This window comes from Phasianus colchicus, chromosome 3 (assembly GCF_987193195.1).
Source record: "Phasianus colchicus chromosome 3, bPhaCol1.hap1.1, whole genome shotgun sequence".
Taxonomy (NCBI): Eukaryota; Metazoa; Chordata; class Aves; order Galliformes; family Phasianidae; genus Phasianus; species Phasianus colchicus.
The window spans coordinates 8797562-8820580 of record NC_143438.1 but is presented as its reverse complement, the minus strand read 5'-3'; the positions used below and the strand labels follow the sequence as shown (position 1 = coordinate 8820580).

At 40.5% G+C, this 23019-nt stretch overlaps 1 protein-coding gene across 23 annotated transcripts in view; it reads right to left on the bottom strand.

Annotated features, from left to right (window-relative positions):
• Nucleotides 1-8092: 8092 nt before the first annotated feature.
• LOC116226478 (uncharacterized) overlaps nucleotides 8093-23019 on the bottom strand; it is a 70075-nt gene continuing 55148 nt past the window's right edge. For 16 of the 23 annotated variants that reach the window (XR_016464954.1, XR_016464957.1, XR_016464946.1 and 13 more), the window contains 4 exons: nucleotides 20080-20191; nucleotides 19167-19365; nucleotides 15377-18483; nucleotides 8093-14205 (listed from right to left, as the gene is read on the bottom strand). The gene's annotated coding sequence lies outside the window, so the exon portion shown is untranslated. Of the gene's footprint in view, nucleotides 14206-15376; nucleotides 18484-19166; nucleotides 19366-20035; nucleotides 20192-23019 lie in introns of all 23 variants that reach the window. The other 7 variants (XR_016464961.1, XR_016464960.1, XM_090136893.1 and 4 more) reach the window with 5 other exon arrangements.

Sequence of the window (23019 nt, the reverse complement as noted above, 5' to 3'; positions counted from 1 at the left end):
GGCAAAGGAAGGGAACGGGAGTTGAAAATAACCCCTTTAAATATAAAGCTGAAGGAAAAATGAGGTACTGCAGTTTGAAACTAAAGATATGTTTCTTAAGAACTATATACTTGGATTGTCTTCCTCACTATCGTCTCTCAGAATCCAAGGATTGTTAGCACAGACACCACCTCTGAAATCTCCAATTCATCCATTCCAACCTGGAGGCTGGGTCCTCATCCAGATCTGGAAGGAGGCAAAGTTGCAACCCGACTGGGAAGGACTGTTCCAAGTACTTCTGACAACAGGAACAGCTGTCAGGACGGCCGAGAAAGCTTGGACTCACTACACTTGAGTAAAACCCTCCACTAACCCTAAAGCGTGGGAAACCGTTGCTATGGAGGATCCTCTAAAGATAAAAATTAGAAAGAAATTGTAAATAAACTAATCTATATTTTTTTTCCTTTCATACCAGTATAGGTAGGGAGGTGTTTAGGATATATATATATTTGTACTTCTAGTAGAGTATATCTTATTCTTCACTATAGAAATGGTATAGATGTTTAGGAATTAGTAATGGTGCAGGAGAGGGACCAATTAGTAGTTTTGATTCTGACAGTGATCACCTTTAAAGAATAAAATAGGGAATAAAAGAGGTAACTCTGTTTTCTGTGTGCTCTCCTGTTTGCAGGAGGCCTGCCATTGCAATTGCGAATAAAATCTGCTTTATCAGAGATATCGTCCTAGAAAATTATTTGGATATTTTCTACACTAGCAAAATGGCATAGAAGTATTTATTTTAAAAGGACTGAACAGTGGTACCACAACATATGAGGAACATCATAACGTCTAGTAGACAAGCAGTGTCCAAAGGGGAATTCCAAAGATGCTGAAGGATCCAGAATGCAAGGTGTATGAGGAGCAGCTGAGGTCCCTTGGCTGGTTCAGCCCAGAGCAGAGGAGCTGAGGGGAGGCCTCATGGCGGCCTGCAGCTCCTCAGGAGGGCAGAGGAGGGTCAGCGCTGAGCTCTGCTCTCTGGTGGCAGCGACAGGAGCTGAGGGAACGGCATGGGGCTGTGTCAGGGGAGGTTTGGCCTGGGAATAAGGGAAAGGTTCTTCACAGACACGGTGGTTGGGCACTGGGGCAGGCTGCCCAGGGCAGTGGTCGTGGCCCCAAGCTGCCAGAGTTCCAGTGTGGTCTCCAATACTGGTTTTGAATTTTGGATAGTCCTGTGTGGAGTCAGGACCTGGACTTGGTGGTCTTTGTGGCTCCCTTCCTACTCAGGGTATCCTGTGATTCTATGATCTCAGAATACATTTTTTTTGTGACTGAGGATCTTCTTGTCTTTTTCCCAACCTAGGGCTCGCTGACTTTTATCACAGCTTCAGCAGCAGCAGATTAGTGCACTGGCAGTATCACCAAAATTACCACTAGCACTTCATGAACGTGGCTTAAGCAGGGAAGGAGGAGACAGGAGAGTTGAACTGCAGCTCAGACATCAGTGCCTGTTGGCCCAGGCATAACAGATCACAGCTTAACACAGACTTAGAGGGTTTTTAATTAATAAAGTAATGAGAAGGAAACAAAGGGAATTACGCTCTTGTGAACACAGCCAATACTACCTCTGTGTTTTTCTTGATCTCTAGGCAGTCTTCCAAAGGAAGACAAAACAACTTAATAAGAGTGTATCTCATCTGCAAGTCTGAAAGGCTTTCCCATAAAAGATAAAGTTGTATGTGTCTATTTAGCATTTATGTTATTGTTCTGAAAAGCAGAAAAGACAGAAATGTTTAGACACCAGACTGTCAGTTTCTGAGGTAAGGGCTGTATTTTCTATGTATGTCTACAGTGTCTGGCATAACAAATACCCCTGCAAGCTAAATAATAGTGAGCTACTGAGGTATATACATTGAATACATACTTGGATACCTCACAAACTATGAACAAGAACAGAATAAAGCATTTTTTTAATATCTAAAGTGTCACTATCGGGAGGAAGCATTTGTTTCACCACCAGTAGTTCCAAGGGTAGATATACAGATTTAAAATCCTGCTAAAAGTAATGCTGACTGACATTTAAGGATTAAAAATCAGATAAGGCCTCATGCAATTATCCATTGCTACACTCTGCTTACACCCACTGTACTTGTGAGCAGGGAAATCAAAACTGGTCTCCTGAGATAGAAGTATTCTCTATTTGAACAGTACTCATCCGTCTGTGTTCGCGTTGAAGATATCTGTAAATCTGACATATTTTTTCACAAGCACTGAAATATGCCATCCACTCTGAAGTTAGTGGGTGTTCATGGCAGGTGAATTTTTTCTACCTCCTTTAACACTGAGGTCCTTCATGTAGAAGATTTAATACTGCTTGCAAATACTCTGTGGCTACTGTTGAAAAAATAGAGCCTTTCAAAAGTGGTTTAAAATGTAGTAAAGCTATGCAATACTGATATAACAAATCCATCACTCATCTCTGCCTCTGTGTTGTTTAAGTGTGCTACCAAATGAGGCTATTACATGAATCCTTATACAGATCTGTCTGTATCCTTTAAGGATGAAGCTAAACTGTACGTGATATGGTGGATAATACATCTTTTGTTGCTATGTGGGTAAGTACAATGATCAAAACTATTTAGAGGATAATTGGAGCGCTCTATTTTAAAAGGCAATAATCTGGTTTCCAAGGGGACTAACCATGAGGCCAAAAGCCTGTAGTTTATCTCAGTGTAGGAATTGGATCATTATGGAAGAAAACAGAGCGCCCATCGAATTCAATTACTCCAATTGTATTACGGATGTAAAAGAGGAATTTGTGTTTATCCAAAAAAGGAAAGTTTCCCACTCTTTCTCTTCCATCCCACTTGGAACCTATTCTGGAAACTCTTGGTTCCCTGCGGACTACAATGGGGGTTTTGTGCTCTGAAAAGTTGCAAGGTTTCTCCCTTGCTGATTACCCAACCACCTTGTAAGCCTCATCCTACACAATCAGCACGCTGCAACTTGTCAGGCTGTAGTTCTCCACTCAGTAAACTTCAGTAAACTTACACAGCTACAACTTGCTGATAGTTTTGCAATCAACCAAAACTTGATTGAAAAAAAACCAGCACTGTTTGGAGGATGATAAAACATTTGGAAACTATGAGTTGACTACAATAAAACCTGGCTTCTTTGGGGAAAATTAAAAGTTCCTTTGAATTTCTAACTGAAGATGCTGGGGATGTGCCAGGCTGAGATGTTCTGCCTGACCAACAGAGCTACCTGCTGGGCTGGTGTTTAATTAGCCACTGTAATCATCTCCTTTACAACAGGCTATAGCATTTTACAGGCCAAATCATCTACTACTAGAGTTTGTTGTAAAGTTGTACCTTTCTTCTTAGCAATGTTTTTACTTTCTCCCTCTTTGTTAACAGGTTTCCTTTTCTCTTTTTCAGTAACTTGGAATCTTTATTAATTGGATCCTGTTTGGGATTTTCAGTTTTCCATATGTCTGTGACCAGATCAGATTGATCAGACTGCATTAAAAATAAATATGTCTGAGCCTATTTTGCTATTCTGTTTCAAATACAGACATGTGTGAGAGTCCAGTAGACTGGATTATTGAACTTTGCTCAGTATGCTCTGGAAATACTTCGGCTGCTCTGTCTGTGGCATTCAGAAGGCAGGCTGAGAAGGCAGCACCAGTGCATTTTAAACCAGCTTACTTCTTACAGAGAATTGTGAAAAACTGACCATGAGAAAATAAAAAATACATTCCAGGATGTTTACTACATAGTTTATTTCTGAAGTATTAACAGTTTCTAAGTAGTGCCCTAGTGGGAGTCATTTTGGCCTTCTGAAAACTCTGAATTTGGTGCAGCCTTAGTAAACGATATCTACTCTCTGGAAAGGAATGGATGGACAAATTCATCAGAACAAACCCCATAAGGTAGCTGAAAAGGCCCTCTACAAATCCAGTCCAGGTCTGCAGATGGGACTGGCAGCCTGATGATCTACTGCCAGTCCCTCTGATAGATGATCAAAACAAGCATTCATCAAGAGGGCCACATGTAATTTTGCATACGCTGTCACTGCTGCTTGGTGACATACTGTCAAGGCTGGACAGCTGTTGCTTTCTGAGCCAGCCAAGGGAACTCTGCCTTGCACTGCAGGCACAGCAGTGACTTCAGGTTTCAAACAGGAGAGGGAAGGCAAAACAAGAATTCCCTGACTCTCCTTTTTAGTAGATCTTTGCAGGTGTGGAATAAATACTGTAAAGATTCTTTTTTCCGACTTCTTGAATTTTGCAATCTGAAAAACACATGCTGGGAGCTGACAAACAAGTCCTGCTCCATCAGGCCTCCACAAGCTGTTTCATCTTCATGCTCTGCCAGTTGGGCTTAGATCTGTTGGAGCATTTAGATCCTCAACCATTATAGATTTTATCAGGAAATAGGCGTTGTGCAGCTGGGCCTTGCTGTATATTTACCTAGTGCAGAGCTTTTTCATCATGCAGAGTTTGTTTTAGGAGCATGGGATTTGAGGAGATGCTGCAAACTGCCAGAACCTGCTCTTCAAAGTACAGACAACAACCATTCAACAAAACATTGCACAAGTTAAGTAAAAAACATCTCAATTTTTCCACACCTTCCATAGAGACACATGATGTGGCTGGAAGGGAGCAAGCCCTTTACAACACCTGTCTGATCCAATGCTTGTTTTAGTCAGTGCTGTCAGTGCCTCACTTTCAGAGGAAATAAATGTGAATTTGCTTCTCCGGAAAAGAGTTTGCTAACAGAAGCGCTTGCAACACTGCTGTAACAGACCTCAACGGGTAGCAGAACTGTTTTACTGCAGAAGAAGCATGATTTAAGAAACAAGAGTTCTGAAGCCGTATCGTTCTTGACAGCAACACTCAGAATAGGAAATAGCACAATGGCGCCCAATAACTGCTTAGTAAAAGTTGCCTTTTAAAAGGCAATTGGTAAATGCCAGGGGCAAGGTTACAAAGCAGCTCGTTAGCAGCTGAAGTGCACTCCAGCCACTTCTGTCTCTCTCTTTCACAACGGGAGGCAATTTCAGACTGCAGAGCACAGATATGTCTGGCAAATACATCCTTCTTCCTGCATGGTAAATAAGTGTCTCAGAGATTCCAAGCCATTAATCTCATCAAAACCAGGTACTCAGATAGGATTAGAAAAACATATGACACGAGTCACCTAAGAATTGTTACTAGCCGTATGAACCAAATAGACACCTCCTGCAGCGAAAAAAGCACTGTCTGCTGCTGCTGCCATTAGTTGGTCTCCTAGAACAAAAGTGGAAGGAATAAATTTATCTATGTATTTTTAGACAACCCTTCCTCCTCAGGTCAAATGCCAGTGATAGGTGCATTCCCTTAACGATTTTACTTAGCCATTCCATGAACTGTGTTTGGGTTAAAAAAGTACATTCTCGTGATGATGACTAATGGAGTAATTTTGTATGCTGGTGATTATTTCTGACTGGTGAGTGAGGTGAGCACATCTCCCTCAGCTCTCCACGCTCCAGCTGCTTTTCCATGGGCAGGTCCATCCCGTCTGTCCAGGCAGAAGCAGGGAAGTACTTCACTCAGCAGCAAATGGACTGAGCCTAATTGCTCCATGGGCAGGGTTTTTCTGCTTTTCTCTCCAGGCCACCTAAAATGGAGTTCAGCAGAAGAAATGTGAAGATGTTGTGTCTTATGGAATACATAAATAACCTAAGTGTTCCAGTAATCAACCAATTGTTCCAGTGCATCATCTGCACAAGGCTGAATGTGAAGGCACAGTGAGGGTGGAAGCTTCCAAGTCCTGTGTTCAGGAGTTGGGCTTCACTATATATTGCCCTTTTGTGCACCAAACATTGTAAGTAGGCACCAGAGAAAATTAAGAGAAGCAAACAGTGTTTTCCAATGTGGCACCTTAAATACAAGGTTAGCCTTTGGCTGAGGCTGTGCACAGAGGTTAAAACACGAGACTGAAAATTATGAAACCTGGGCTTTATTCCTGGCTGCCACTGACCAATTATGGTCTTGGAAAAGTTATGTGCTCAACATTTTTCATTTCCCCACTTAGGAAAGCTGATCCTTATCCTACTTATATATGTGCAGTTTTGCTACTTGCTGTTTACAGTATGCACTTTGACATATGCATGCAAAAAGCATTTTGAAAAAGGAGTTTATAAATGCTGATTGCCACATTGCCAATGCTTTCTATTTCAGGTGAACTTTCTCTCAAGACTAAAATAAGATCAGACTTTCATAGGATAATTTCTTTTGCCTATCTAGAAATGATATTTGCAAAGTAATAAAAAATGTTGCAGAAAATTTCTGTTATTATTATTATTTTTTTTTTTTGACAAAAACAATATTAACTCACATTTTTCTGCTACCCTATAATGTATCAGCATTATCACTGCTGGGGAAAATGTATTCTCTGCATTTCATCCCTCAGAACATGCTGAGTGTTTGCCAACAATCAAAAGCCACATTTTCTTGAGTTCAGATTTATTCCTTCATCTTCATCCTGCCAAAACAGCTTGGGTCTTATTTTGTGACACACGGCAGTCAAATCAAATTCCAGGCACAGACCTGGGTCAGTCTGCAAGGTTAGATGTTGCACTCGTATAGGAAAACCAAGTTCACCTCCTGTGCACACTCACTTGACACAATTCTGAATCACTTTCTGTAAAATGTCTCTCTGTATAAAAAATACATAATGTTATGCAAGTGAAACCTATGCTAATTCACTAATTTCTATGCAGAACTTCAGACACAGCCCTATATCTTTTATCAGAACAGCCCTAGCTGGCTTTAATGCTTCACTTATGCTGTATCAAAGCTTATATGGTATTTGAGATAATTTACTTAGTGCTTTCAGTGTAAGCTTCTTTCCAAATTGTTTCCTTTAAATGAACCATTGCTTTAATGCTGTAAATATTCAGCAAACATCAATATTATGCTCAGTACAATGCGGTTTGGTGTACCAGTGCCAGGTTTTCATAGATTGCTGCTTGTATGTGCCAGTTTTAAGACAGGCTTTTAATAAGCTCAAAAAATATTCATGGGATTGGTCTCAAAATGTCTCTAGTGGAATAATCAAGCTTGTAAGAGGTTGCAGAGAATAACAACAATTTTATTCGAGGAATTCCAGCTCAGACACTCAGTCAAAACAATTCCTAGCTCAGCCTCATTAAGCAGGTCTCAAGCTGAATGTCCAGATGACAAAGGCAGTTCTGAAGGGCTGCTTAGGGCTTGTCCCAGTCCTGGCACCAGGACCTTTGCAGAGATTGTATTATCACCAGATGGAGCGACTTCAGTCTTCTCACAAGTCCCAGCCTCCAGGCCACCAGCATATTTGCAGTTGCCCTTGACTCCACTGCACCCAGGTATCCCAGCTTGCCTCTATCAGCTCTCATCAGCTAAATTTCAGGCTGACTGTAGTCCACCTTGCTACCATCCCACATATTAACCGTAAATGGTATAGTCACCTCAAGCTTGGCCTGTCCAAAAGCCTCAGCTACCCTCAGGACTCAGGGCAGACACCATCCCTGATGCAGAGTGAGAATTCCTGGGGAAGCCCCCACGCACTGGGATCTACAGAACACAGCCCTGAGCCTGAAGGGCCCAGGCAGTGGCAGCAGGCCATCACTTGTGGGACTGTAAATGGGGAAAAAAGGGATAACAAGTATGGTACAAGCAACAGCAGAGCAAGATTTTTGATTTTAGCCAAAGAATAATGTAGCACTTGAAAGGAGAAGCAATTTGAGAAATGAAATCTAAAGAGAAGGTGAGCAAGGGTTGCCTCCTGTCTCTTATGTCCAACATAAAGAGCTCCTCTGTGCTACCAGCACATTATTTTTATATTTTAGAAATTTTAACAGTTCTGCAAATGGGAAGTGAATCAAGCTTGGAGCTTTTGGGGATGAGAAAAGGACAGAAGAAGAACAAAGAGAAGGCATAAGAATAAATGAAAGGTACTCCAGTTGATTGAAAGGTGTGAGTGTTACAGTTTTCTGGGAGGGAGTGAATCTTTAAAGCCAGCGTGACAATTTGTCATACTGTCTTTCCTTTCCTTGTCTTTTCTTTTTTTTTTCCCTTTTTCCCCCCTTTTTTTTTTTTTTTTTTTAAGAGAGAGAAAGGATGCAAAACCAGAAAAAAACAAACCTGCTATTTACGTAGCCTTTCTGTGATGCGGTTGGATTAAATTTAGATTCTGGAGGTAGTGCTGGTTTTGGGTTTTTTATTTTTAAAGCCCTGTCACCACACAAATATGGACTTTATCACGTATCATAATATAATGCTACCCTCCCCGTTGCTAAATTAAGGATGGAAGTTTGAGGAGCTTTAGATGACTTGTACATGTCCACACAGAATAGAGCAGGCTCTGGAAATGAACCATGGTCTCCTGAGCTTTGATCCAATACTTTATTGTAAGATCATCTTTCCCTGAGATTATATTTGTTGTCTTGCTTGTATACAGACACAATAATAACAGAATGAATGCACTAGACTTGCACAGATTGCAAGAGAGATTTTGAGGGACGAGAGTCCAGTGGAGGGCCAAAAAGATGACGAGGGGCCTGGAGCATCTCTCATATGAGGAAAGGCTAAGAAACCTGGGACTGTTCAGTCTGGAGAAGAGAAGGCTGAGAAAGGATCTCATCAATTTAAAAATAACTGAAGAGTGGGAGTCAAGTGAATGAGGCCAGGTTGTTTTCAGTGGTGAGCAGCAATAGAACAAGAGGCCACAGGCAATGGGGCTCAAAATGTGCAGTTAGAAATTGCTTGTTTGGGTGTTCATTTTTCTCATCTATTTCTGGATTTGCCTGAGGCAAGTTTTTTTCAGCCTAAAGAGAACCTGAATTTTGGAATGTTTGACAAGCTTTACAAAACCGATGAGGATTTCTTCTGAACACTGGCTGCTCAGTGAGCTGTCTTAGATATTATGGAGTTGTAGTGCAGAGAATATAAGTAAGTGTTATTTGCTGGAATCAAAACATTAATTAGGTCCTGTGATAAATTAATTTATACCTTTAATGAAGAGTGGTATTTTCCTTTGATGTGCAGGAAAGAAAGTGCCCTAAGTATCAAAAATGTTTGTTAAGTTTGCTGCAGAAGGCAATCTCTCCTCTTTTTGAAGTATTTTGCTTTAAGGGGGTGAAGCTTTTGAACTGAAAAATGTTCACTGAGCTTAATGCCTCTTGTCAGACTATATGCTTCTGCCTCTCTGAGTAACACAAAATAAAGTCAAACTGGAAAATATATAACTTTTTGCATGATCTTTCTTCTATTTATTAATCTCAGAGGAAGAGAATTGACCAAGAAAAGGAATCTGAGGTTCTTTCTCACTCTTGGATTTATTTTTTAAATCAAGTCTGGGCTGAGGCATCACTTCTTCTCCCACTTTCTCTGGCAGCATTCAGTGCACCTGTAGCTGCTGCGACTGCTTGGGTCTCAGAGCCAAAGAATGGCTGAAACACATGCAGGCAGAGAAAATACTGAAACATTTCATGGTTGAAAGGAACTCAGGGGAATATTTTCTGACTTAAACAATGGTCACTCCTGACAAACAAATTATTTTATGTATTAACGAAGAACTATAATAAAGAACTATGAAGGACTTACAGTGGAGTTGCTATTCTGGACTGTGCTCTGTTCTGATAGGTGTCAAAGGAACTTGATATAACATCAAGTATATTGGATTAAATAAAATTTCATTTATCACATTTTCCATATGATCAATTCAGGACTCTCAGCTGTGGATGAAAACCAAAGCCTAAAGTTAGTTTAACTGGACTGATGAAGAGTAATTCCCAACACTAACTTCTGGAGATCATCAGGTTCTGATTTAAATTCGCAAATCTGGATTTGCACACACCTCAGGAACAGAGCAGGCTCAGTGCACAAGTCAGCAAGACTAAATGATCAGAGCTTAGGACATGAGAGAGCCTAAATGACCATTCTCGTAGCAAAGGTCATTTGCAGTTCTTTCCAGCTGGCTTTCCAGCTGTTGCCTACATCTCCAAATCTGATTAGGCAAGAAAGAAGGGATGCTACTGTGCTCAGGACAGTAATTTAGAAATCTGTAAACCTGCATTCTGTTTGTTATTTCACTGCTCTATGAATTAGTGTAAACAAAATGGAAGAAGAGATCTACTATAATAATCGTATCTAGTTCCAAGCAACCAGGCAATCACAAGTGCAATGTTCAGAGCAAACCCCATCTCCTTCAACAAATAGCTTAAAACATCTTATAGTAGGTGGAAGATTACTCATAAGAAAAAATAACCAGGAATAAGGATCAGGTCAGTCCTGGTATGTATCACAGAGATTAAAACTTACTTGTTTCCCAGTGGGGCATCCAGAAATGGGGAGATGTGACAATAAATTCACAGCAAAAAGAGAAGGTAGAATTAGAGGGCAATGTTTACTCACCAAAGGGTTCTTGCTACATAACCCCAGCTCAGTAGTTCTACAGCTGGGATGTTACTGGAGCTATGAAAAAATCCTTGGGACAATTCTGCTTTTAAAATATAGCTAAGGAGCTGAGTTTGGCTAAAAGAAGCACAAAACTGCTTTGATTCTTGGCTGCTGTTTAATATAATTATCCATGTTTCTTAGTATCAGGTTTACAATTTCTGCCTAAAACTGGAAGGATCAAGCCACAATATTTTTTTCTGGGATCCTAAAAATCCCCACTAATCAATGTGGAGCTGCCAACAGCAATTAGTAAACCATTCTTGTAAAGAAATAAACAGCATCAATTATACCAGCTGCTTTCCAGTCCTATCGTAGCACATACAAATAATTTTTTTAAAATGATAAAGAAACCAGCCCATGCCTCAAGCTGTTTAAATGATTCAAAATGAGTGTGTCATAGTTTGACTTCCAAAATCTTTTTCTTTGCCTTTTTCTCACACACAAAAGGCTAAAGGCATTTTTTTTTTTTTTTTTTTCTGTTTGAAGAATTCTGTCCTCTGAAATGCATTTTCCTACAATGCAGTAGGCCCTTAATGATGCAAATAGGATTAGGACACTGGAGGAATATTTTATCCTGATTTTTGAAGCTCTAAATCCAATATTGTTTGAACGATGCTGGCCCTTCTTGCATTAAACCTACTACAAAAAAAACCATTCTGAACTTTCAAGTTCAGGTACGTGCAGAGTCATAGAGTTTAGTAGAATATCTCTGCTCTTTATAGCACAACATTTATCAAGCTCAACATTTGTATTTCCATTGTCACCATATAAATATATAAGAAAAACAGTATTTTGGGCTGTTCCTCTCCAGGAAATGCCAGTGTCTGTAAGGCAGCCAGCAGCACAGCCACAAGGTTAAACTGGGACATGAGAGGCATCCCAAAACAAATCAGGTCATCCACATAACTGTGGTTCTGCCAAGAAAATTGTATGTCAACTGGACACTGCTCCCAGTGCAGATATGCTGGTCAAGGTCTCATCTCATCGCTTCCCTGACTTAGACAAGTGGATAAAAACTGACAGAAAAGTTCTGCCCCTGAGCTGGAGTAGGTGGATGTGGGAGTCTGTCAGAGCTGCCACCAAAGGGATGAGTGAACGCATAATTGGTGTGGCAACCAGCAGGGAAATTGGCCTTTGCTCTGGCCAGCTGCGGTGCTGCCAACACAACCGTGCTAGCTCTGCTTCTTGAACTACCAAAATATTAAGCCAAAAATCTCCTCCTGCAAGCAATACAATGAAGAAATGCTCACATAAGAGTTTCCTTCCAGTTTGAACTGTGCAGCAAACGAGGCCTTTGAACATGCTGTGACACAAGGCCTGTGGTATAGCCATTGCTCCGGATCAGCAGAGAGCAGACTCTGCGCTGTGCTTTGGTGGTATCACAGCCATCTGTACCACTCCTGAGATGTTCACATCATGGCTGCACTTCTTCTTTCTGCCTCCCAAAGGAGCAGCATAGAGAGGAAGTACTACTGCAATATAGCATGGAGAAGATGTAGAAATGCAGCGACTGCCTCCAACCCAGCACAGCATCTTCGTGCTACCCCCTGTATATCATATAGTGTACATTCTAATTTAACTGGATGTGTGCAGATGGAAAACTATATCTCAGTGAATCATGGGGTTGAATCTAGCTCTACTACTTTTAGATGTATTTAATACATTTAGATCCAGTTCTGAGCAGATGTTTTTGCACTCATTTTTGAGAACTCCAAAGCTTGCCTAGGTCCTCAGACAGACCCCTCACCAGACAGGATAGAGGTTTACAACCAGGATTTTACTGCACCAATCAAGTCTACTCAGACTACTTTTACCTTTATCCCTTATCTTTTATTTTTTTCGTCCATGCCTTTTGAAAATAGTGTGTCCTAAATTAAACTTTCTGCTTCACCCTCTGCCTACTATACACACTATCCCTATAATTCAGTTTCCTGTTTTCTTCTAAGTTCACAGTCTTCATGAATTCACTTCCCAGAGGCACAACTTTGCCTAACCTCACTTCTCCTTTCTTTCTCCCCTCAGGTCTTGCCTTGCCTTTCCTGCTTCACAGCATTTTGTCTCCACCCAACAGTTCTCTGCCTTTTTTCACGCTACCTTCCCATCCCTGATCAGCAGTTGCTTCTTCACCACTCATCTGATTCAGTGCTGGTCTTTCCCATACTGTTGCCTTGCAATTAATCATTGTGTTGTGTCTGTCCCTCTTGCAATGCAAGACTCTCAGAAAACACAGCTCATCTTCCTCCAATACGTTTAGCACTTATGGAATTAAACAAATAACCCAAATGGGCACTGGATCATGTACAGCATCACATAGCCCGGACCGTGGCCAGACCACAGACCAAGATTTCTATTCATGGCATCAGACCACTGTCTGTTCCCAGGTTTTAGTACATTCTTTTTCTGCAGATTCTCAGATAACTATTGTTTTTCAAAAGGCCAGTTCCTACAACTATGATCCCAGAGACTGATGCATTTTCTTTTTCTTCTCATTTCCTCAGTCTTTTGTGCATCAACAAAGAGCCTATAAAGAAGGCATTGCAATTAGCACTTTCTCAGATGCACTTATCTGTTGAGAGCACTCAGCACTGAGCTATCTTCTGCAGGTGGGTAACTTAACCTCCTCTTACCACTTTTATTTATCTCAAGTTAATTGCCAGAAGTGGTAAGCTCTTTACACTGTGCTCTGAATTCATGATCATGCAGATACTTCAGATGATGGACGGTGTGGCTGTGACAGCAAATAGCAAAGCAGAGATGGAACAAGGATTCTCAGAGCCAAAAACAAGAGCACTTAAAATATTGGTGCAGACATTGAAAAAGACACATTCCACAACTGATGACATAAGATTCTGTTTAGACTTCTCAGATCCATCTTTACGGAATAAGATTTTTGCTTGTAGATGCAGACATTTGTCTCTGCTCTCTGTTTTGTGCCTAGCAGGAACGATGTCATACATGCAAGGTGAAGCACAGGCCATTGTCACAAGGCCATTTTCAGCATTATTGTCACTGGTAGCTGAGAACAGGACCATGAGATGTCCACATCATAGAACAGAGTATGACAGGTTCATGCTGGTTTTCAACTTGTCTGTAGGAAAACAGGGATGGAAACTTTGGCCCGCTCCCAAAAGAAAATCTAATAATAACCATGCTGACACTACAAACCACAATGATAGACGAGTTTGTAGTGTGCAGTGCACTCTGTGAAGAAATGCAATTCCTCTACCGAAGAGCTGACAGTCTGAGGCCTTTGTCCAACAGCCACGTTGCCCTTGAAGTGATGTGGTTGAGTGTGCCTTGTGGAAAGCTATATCCTGTTGTATAATAGCAGGAAAGCTAATGGTTATTACTGATTAGTGCTTATCACTAATTTCTTTATTCCTTAGATAAGGAATAAAGATATACTATAGATACTGGGGAAGCATGTGCTGTAAGGAAAGATGCAAGTGCAAGAGCTGTGCTGCTGTGAAGCACCAACTGGGCTTTGTGCATGAGGAGTTATACAGGAGGTGTCGCATCTACACAAATACAGCGTTGGTTCTCTCAGTGAGCTCCTCCTAACAATGTTTCTGGTGCATATACTGTTGTGAGAAGCCAGCTGGCTGCCATCTGAGAGCAGATGCCAAGTGGCTGTCAGATTGTCATCTTGAGTTTTAGTATTCGACTCGTCTTTCTGTGAATTGGCTTTTGGCCTCTTTTTCCCTAGGAAGAGTTATGTCTGAGCCAAACAGCCTCAGATTTCTCTCCTGTAAAAGAAATGAAAGTATGAGTCACTATCGCTTCTGGTGAAATAATTTATAAATCAGAATTACTTTGCTTTAAGTGGTTTTCCCACTTTTTTGGGGGGAGGGGGGTAGTTACATAACGTTTCTCCTGTAGCTCCTAAAAGAAGTATTGGAAAAAACATAGCAGCCACTTCAAACAGTTTACTCATTCAATCTGTCCATTATGTAATTAATTAGAAAAGCTGAGAGAAATATAGTTTTTTGAGTTTCTGAGTTCCTGCTGCTCACATTTAAAGTTTTAATAAAAAGGCTGGTTGCAATGGTCTCTGATATACTGTCCAGTTCTGGAGAACTGTCAGTGGTTTATCTGAAGATGTAGGATAAAAATTAAATGAAAATGAACTGAAAATTTAACAAAATTGTAGAGCAGAAAGCTCTAGGAGAGTTTTTTCAAAAGCAATTAGTGATCCAAAGGAAGCAACTTCAAGTAGTCTTAAAGGATTATTACTTTTCAGAGAAGGGATTCACACACACTCTTTGGGAATGGAATCATTTTCAGATGTATCATAGTAGGCAATTCAGCTCACTAGTCTTGTGGGAAAATAATACCCTTAAGAGTTCTGGAGATCTGAATAGACAGAAGTTGTTATTGCCGTTGAAGCAAAAAAAGTGTCTGCTGGAAAGACACATAATTAGAAAAAGCATGTTTTCCATAAAAACTGCTTTCTGAAACAATATGCCAGGGCATCACTAAGGCATACTTCCAAGTAACTTGTGCCATCATGTAGGAACCCATTGTTTGTATTAAGCCATTTGAAACTGATCATAATTATGTTATATCCTGTTAATGCAGAAGGTCTATACAGGGAGCATATTTGTTATATTACTTCTAATGCTACTAAAAACCCCAAATACATTTCTTTTTATACTTCGAACATTTGTGGTTCACTCTTCTGACAATAAAATATGATTGAAGTTTATCTGATGACACAAACGCAAGCATTTCCTTCTTCAGTAGCTGACTGAATTGGCACCAGGATTCAGAATGAGACCTGAGGATTTGCAAATAGGTACCCAAAAGGCAGGAAGCAAATAGTGGATGTTTGGACTGGCCCCAGTAGTGCACAACCTAGAGTATTAAGCAGATGGTAAAGGGGAGATGCACACTTGTCGGTATGTTTGCTTCTATTACCTGGAATAAGTTTCACAGGTACTCTTCAGTTTTCATGGGTGTTACTCTCAGAATGAGATGGCGTAGTGATAGATGAGAATCTGTTTGCATCAGCCCAATTTACAGTTAGCTCTCAGTTGATACTGCTACAATAAACTGGATCTTTCTCTCTTTTTTTTTCCGTCTTTTTTTTCTTAGTGGTAAGAAGAAACGAGAAGATTAAATATGGTTTACATACAATCATAGTTTACAGAAACAGGTTATAAGCACATGAATCAGAGCAGAGAGAAATGCACCTCACAACACCTGATGAAAAAATCACAAAAATGTTAAATGACTTGGAAGGTCTAGAAAGATCATCTCCATCTGTGCTGCCAGCTCCCTTAGAACTAAGCTAGTAATGAGGAAATGCATTTATTTTTAGGCTTTTTCCAGGAGGAGAAGGCTGATATCCTGACACAGCAAAAACCCTGGGTCATCGCCAGCACTTGGCACAATAATCATTTCTATATAGTTTATGTGGTGAGAAATGTTGGCTTGGGTGAAGAACTCCTCACGTCATTTTGGTGGCAACAGTAGAAAATTAAAATGTTCAGCTGGAGGCAGCAAATGAGAACAAAGAACAATGCCTACTGCTGCAGCATGCTATTTCCTGGGTACTGGAACCTGGCAAAGTTTGGAGGCTCCCAAAATAGACACCACTCAGTATTTGTTGTATCTCCAGAGGTGCCATGCCAGGATTTTCTTGAGGTTGCTAAGTAAAAATGTTCTATCAGTTAAAGGAGGCAAACCGTGGTGAAATCAGGCATTTTTTCCTCTAACCCTGAACTTCTAGCAAGTTTGCATCTCCAAGAATTTGTAACAGCACCAAGAAAGAAACCAAAGTATTTTAAATTGCAGGTGAGATTAAGAGTCATTGGAAAATAGGTGTCTAAAATACTGCGCTTAAAGGCATGAAAAACCAAATGGGGGTTTTGCAAGCAGCAAGGGCGTACCTGTCCCAGAATCTGGCCAAACTGGGTTTGTGAAAAAGTGGAAGATGAGAACAGAGACAAACATCAGTCACTTTCCACTAGAAAGAAGAGATCCATAGGGAGCCATTTTGTTTAGGTCAGCACATATCAGTTTTGTAATAGAATACATAGGTTGTTCCAAAAATGATGCCTCCTACTTATTTCCATGGAAACTATAGCAGATACAAAAGCAAAATAACACTAGGTAGAGAAAATTCTCAACTACAAAAACATATTTTTCAACATTATCACATCATTAGCTATGTATTTTCACCAGTGATGAACAAGCAACTACCCCCCCACAGGAGATCCTCCATTTAGCTGTAGGCATGCAGTGGCTGTGGTCAACAATCAGCTTGGGGTTTTCCTTTCTTCTTTCTGTTCACAAAACAAAAGACACGAGCTGGGATGGATCAGCTCAGAACCTTTTACTCCAAGCTCTCTCTCCAATAAGATGAGCTGACAGTAGAAGAGAAAGATAAGGACAGCCATGCAGAGAAGCTCCAGGTGCCAGATCTCAAATTGCTGAGCAAGAAGTAGGGAGCTGGTGGTTATGAACTTCAGAGAGATTTCTTACAAGACCCTACCCAGTTGTTTTTTCACTGGAGTCAACCTGTACTCTCCTCTGAGGCAAACAGAACCACCTGCTTCCTCCTATTTTTTCTCCCAGACTCCTGGGCCACTGACAGCAGAGGCCAAGTTCATCTTTCACACTTAATGGAAAAGAAGTCTGGGGCCTGGACAGGCTGCAGAAATGGCAGCACAGCACTTGCAAACTTGTCATTAAGATGCAAATCATAGAATCATTGAATCACTGAACCATAGAATCATAGAATGGTTTGGATTGGAAGAGGCCTTACAGATCATCTAGTTCCAATCCTCCTGCTGTGAGAAGGGAAACCTCCAACTAGACCAAGCTGACCAGGGCCCCGTCCAACTTAGCCTTGAACACCTCCAGAGGTGAGACGCTTCTCTGGTTAATGTTCTAATGCCCCATCACTCTCCAAGTGAAAAATTTCTTCTAAATATCTGATCTAAAGATATCTTATTTTAGTTTAAAACTATTGCCCCTTGATCTATCACTGTCTACCCATGTAAAAAGTCAAGATTAATATTATTTATAAGCTCCCTTGAAGTACTGGAAGGCCACAACGACGTCTCCTCAGAGCCTCTCTTCTCCAGACTGAACAAGCCCAGCTCCCTCAGCCTGTCTTTGTAAAAGAGGTGCTCCAGCCCTTTGATCATCTTTGTTGCCCTTCTCTGGACCCACTCCATCAGCTTCACATCTTTCTTCTATTCTATCAACTGCAGCACTCAGCCTGGTGCACTTCATCCCACTATCCAGTTTATTGATAAAGATGTTAGAGAGCACTTGTCCCGACAGATCGCTGGAGGGACACCACTCATCACCGGCCTTCACCTGGACATAGAGCCATTGACCACAACGCTCTGGCTGTGATCATCCAACCAATTCCTTTTCCACTGAAAAGTCCACTCTTAAATCCATGTATTTCCAATTTGGAGATAAGAATGTGATGTGGGATCATAGCAGTGGCCTTGCAGAAGTTCAGGTAGATGACATCAGTTGCTTTACCTTTGTCTACTGATGCTGTGAATGGATGCAGTCACATAGGACAGTCTTTACTACATCAAGATCGTTAGGAAATGTTTTGTACATAGAACAAGAAGTGATGGATCCCATCATCTGGAGTAGTCAGATGGGTGCATCAGCCAGCTGGATACAGGAAATCACACTATGAATAAACAGTGTTAAACACAATACTGCTTCTCCACCATGATTAAAGACTTGTTGAAAAATTCTTTTCCTTGATCTGTCCAATTTCTGAGGTAGACACTCCCTGCCAAAAACTGCATGGAAGACCTTGGTTATTTCAGAATTTCATATACTTTTAGCCAAATTGCTCAAGCATGCTTGGATAATATGCCTATTGCCATTAAGATACACTTTACACTATTGCATTTTTTGGAAAACTATTGAAAATCCACCAAGCCTGGATGCCGTGGTGTATCCAACTCTGTTACAACCACTTGTTTCTTTTAAAATGCTTCTTTGGCACCTGTGCCCCGGCCAGGACTTCCTGCTCTGATGTACTTCTAGGAAAAAAAGAAAAAAAAAAGATTATGGAAATGCAAAGGCTTGTGTCCAACAAAGCACTGGAGATGCCATGTCTTAATGTAGGCTTTCAACTCTTTCGTAGATTCTTAGCCTCTCACCAATGCCAGTAGTATCTCATTGAAAAATAAAGGCCTAAAATCTTTACAGGATTAGGCCCAGCGTTCCTGTTAGTTTCTGTCCCATAGCAATCAGTTCTAATTTAAATGGCTTTTTATTATCTTCACACTAATCACAAGCTTACAATTAAATGCAACGCATAGCTTAAAAGAAGGAAGAAAAAAATACATCCCTGTAATGGTTACCTGGGAACTACAAGAATAGGATAAAAATATTCAGAACATGTAAGAACACAAAGCTGTAGAAGAATTCTTTTTATTTATTTGAGTAAAATTACTGGGAAAAACTGGGAAAAAAAAAAAAAAAGTGAGATGATATCAGGAGGGATGTCTTGGCACTCTGTTAAACTGCTGAATAATTTTCTAACAGAAGCTGTTGAAAGCATCATCAGCTTCTGTATTTTTAAGCATGACAGGGGAAAACAATGAATGTTGCAGTGACCTCTGTGGACACAGCACCATGCTAAGCAGTGAGTGTACTGGTATTTCAGCTAACTTTTTGGAACTGGTCTAGTGGTCTATGCACACACATCTATTACACATACATTTGGGAAGGAACAATTTTGTTACATGGAGGAATGGCAGAAAGAGGGCCCACAGCCCAGGTCTTGCTTCACACTGAGTCACAGAGGCGACACGAAGGGCACTTCTGAGTATTTCCTTGTCACTAAATAGTGGCCAAGTCCTGGGACTTCTTTCAGGTCTCAGAAAGTCCGTTTTCTTCAGATGTGGTTATCAGGCCTTCTGGAACAAAACAGATTCAGAGGGTATCAAGCAGAGCTGTTAGATAAGATATTCCTTCTGACTTGTAGCAGAAAACCATTTCGTACAACGTTACTTAAGGGTCCTGCCTAGATGCTTCAAGTAACTGAGTTTTCACTAGTTCTCTGCCAAAACTTTTCTACCCAATAAACCTCTTGTGAAAAATTTGTCCTAATACAGATTCCAGCTTCTTCTTTGCTCAGATTTACTACTTAGCCCCCAGTTACAGGTCTTCATATAACACCACTGCCTGATTATCATTGCTGTTACTTAATTGGAGTAATTGAAACAACTTGACATGAGGTGGATAAAGACATTAGTATTATCCCACTTATGATAGTCATCTTCAGATGTTTTGCAGTGCTTTCAGACCCCTCCCAAAATGACGGTAGGCAAGAACTACCAGGAAGGTTTTATGAGAAGGGCTCTCTGGCTGCCATTCAAGCTGCCATTACATATAGAATGCAGGTGCATCTCAACATAGCAGACATAATGAGATAGAGAGCGGGAAAATAAAATGCAAATTTTATGATTAGGAATATTGGTTCAGCTATTTATATTGCTGTTCAGCTATATAAATCACTTGGAGTTATTTTTCAAGGGAGCAAAAACATCAGTGTATATTTAAACAATGCATTAACTCCAGGGTTACCTTGAGTAGATGGATTGCTGAAATCAGTGTTTTTCAACACTAACCTTTTCCTTCTGGAAAGGTCAGTTCATGCTTCTATTTCGTTGAACATGGGAGCTTAAGTGCCAGAATTAATGCATCTTAGGAGCAACCTCCCCAAGAGAGGGCCTGTCAAAGCTGTAACAGTGAAAAACAAGGAGATTTGTGGGTTTTTTTTTTTGTTGTTGTTTGTTTGTTTTTTGTTGTTGTTTTCCAGTCTGCCACATGCAGCTTTTACTGTAACTAGTATGGAAAATCTCTTAGTGATAACACAGTTCAGTTGTTCTACATTTAGGTTAGCAATTTCTTTTCAACAGCAAATATATGGGGGCAAAGAGGCTGTTTTTCAGCTACAGAAGTTTGCAGGGATATTACAGTATTGTACAGCAGCTCACACGGCACCTCCCCACCTTACAGCAGCATCCTAGATTTTTGTTGGTACACAAGTGATGGCAGATTGGAGGCTTTTATTCCAAGATTTTTACGATGACTTGGAACACATTTTGAGCCTTGAATAAACATTTCCTCGTATGACTGGCCTATCAGACAGATATCCTTGTTTCCTCACTAGTGATGGTCTTATTTATTTTGTCATTAGCTTATTGCTCATATTAACAGCATGAAAACTAAGCAAATATCCTCTGGGTTTGTTGGCAATGATGTATTCACAAATTGTGCTCTACAGCTATCATGTGTTTGCACACATACAAAGTTGTATTTCTGAAATGATGATGCTTGAGAACTACTTACCCAAGTCTAAAATATTCCATCTGATGATGCAGAGAGACTTTTGGAGAAACACACCGTGGTCTTAGTTAATCTTAAAGGCCTAGCAGTCACTTGAAATCACCTGCTACGAGTTTCTAAGCCTTCAGTTATCCCATCCCACTGTACTTCTACAGCTCTCTAGCCCAAATGTTCACTCACGGACACAGGGAAGCATGAGAATTTGTAACAGCATGAGATGCAGGCACGGACACACAGCGATGCTATCCCTGTGTCATTCGCCCCCCTGCTGAAGCAACTGCTTTCTCTCTGATCTCATACCTTAGGTGGGCACATGACATTTATTGATACTGAACGTATTTTTTCGTTCATCTAAATGGCTAAAAATTTCGAGGTAAAAGGGAAAAATATAATGTATACATTCTTCTGTTTTAAATCTAGATTGCATTACCACACAGATAGATAAATTTTTGAAGTATTTTAAGATCAGAATAGGCATTAAGACATGATGGAGAATCCGGAAGGGACAGAAGAGTTATCTGGGGGAACATGAGAGAAATGTATGTAGAGAAGAACTCAAGTTGAATCAGAGGGCAGAAATATGAATGACCATGTGCAATTAACAATATGCCAACTGAACACAGCCAGCAAGGAGAAGTTTAGTGCAGAAAAAAAATATACAGGCAGTAGTTAGTAAAAGTTAAATAATTCTGGGATCTCACTGGACAAGTGAACTACATAATTCAAAGCGCTTTCACAGCTACTGCATTCAATTTATGGGCCCAGACTGCTGATCTCACATATGGTCCAGGAAAATCTGTACCAGTCCATATCATTATCACCTTCAACTCTAACTCTCTTACAGCTACAGCAGTTTGTGAGTGTTCAGTGTGAACATTAAGTTCTTTACAAAAGCTGGTGAGACTCTAGCTTTACATTTGAGTCTTCACTTTTCAGTCACCGGTGGCTTTATTTCTAATTATCTTACATTGCAGAACCACCAAAGGAGTCTGGAGGCAACTGGAACTCCACTATGTTGAGTGCTATGGACAGTCCTTTCGCACCATGCATCAGGCAAAACAGCAGCAATTTCCTAAAAGGTAGAAATATGTCCAGTTCTTTGAGACTGTTTTTCAGGGCTGGAGTGTTTACATGATATATTCTACCTACTAGAGCTGCATCATCTTCAGTTGACAACTTCACTGTAAAATGAATCCTGGTATCACCACATCAAGGAGAATGTGGAGGAAAATCATGGGGGGAAAAGGCCGCAATATGATAGTTAACAAAGAATATATAAGCATTAGAAGATGAGCAAAAAATGTGAGGGACAATTGTTCATGATCTATAAACACAACCTAGGGAAAAGAAAACTTCATGGGCCATAGCTATTATCTGTATAAATACTTTCAAAATATAAATGCACATGAAGGAAGGGAATTACTCAATCTCAGCAGATGCTGAGATGTAGAAGCATACTAACAAAGAAGGAGTTGAGATTAAGCTCAGAATACTTCTGAATGCTAAAATCAGCTGAAAGACTCTAAAAGAGACTGATTACAAAAGGCAGTGTCATCCTGCTGATACTCAGGATGCATCAGGTGGGGAATTAGTGGAAAGAAACACAGGCAGAGTGCAATCTTGCAAAGAATAGAAAGACAAGCTAGCTGAACAAGCAATCTTTCTAGCTCCAATGTCTATCTGATATCAGGGGTGGACAGAATGAACTCTCAACCTTTGGGCAGGTATTTACAACACAGTGTGACAATAACGCAGTTGAAGAGCAAGGAAATGCAATCGTACCAAAAGAGATATGAAACATGACCCTTTTGAAATCAAAAGACAAACAAAATCCAAATTAACTAGGGGAGCTTATGAGAGTTTTTAGGTCAAATTCACCCCAGAGCATTAAGGCTTTTTTCTTTCCTTTTGTTGGGAGGAAGCTTGTCATGTACACATGTGGCCCATAGCTATTCTCACTGATGCTGTCCTTGAAAACCTTGGCTCTTTGGATACACAAATCAAAGTGCAGTGTTGCAAGTTGGAGTGGCAGTCCCCTGAGCCTGCTTGCAAATTACATCTGAAGATAGCTTTTCCTGTGTGTGTTACTCAGGGATAAGGGTCTCTGGGGGTGTCAATATCGCATTTGGTTGAGGAAGAGTGTGGGCATCTCTTGGGCTTTTGGAAACCTTCCTTAGTCACAGTGTGGTCAGAAGGTAGTTTAGGCTTTGGCTCCGCAT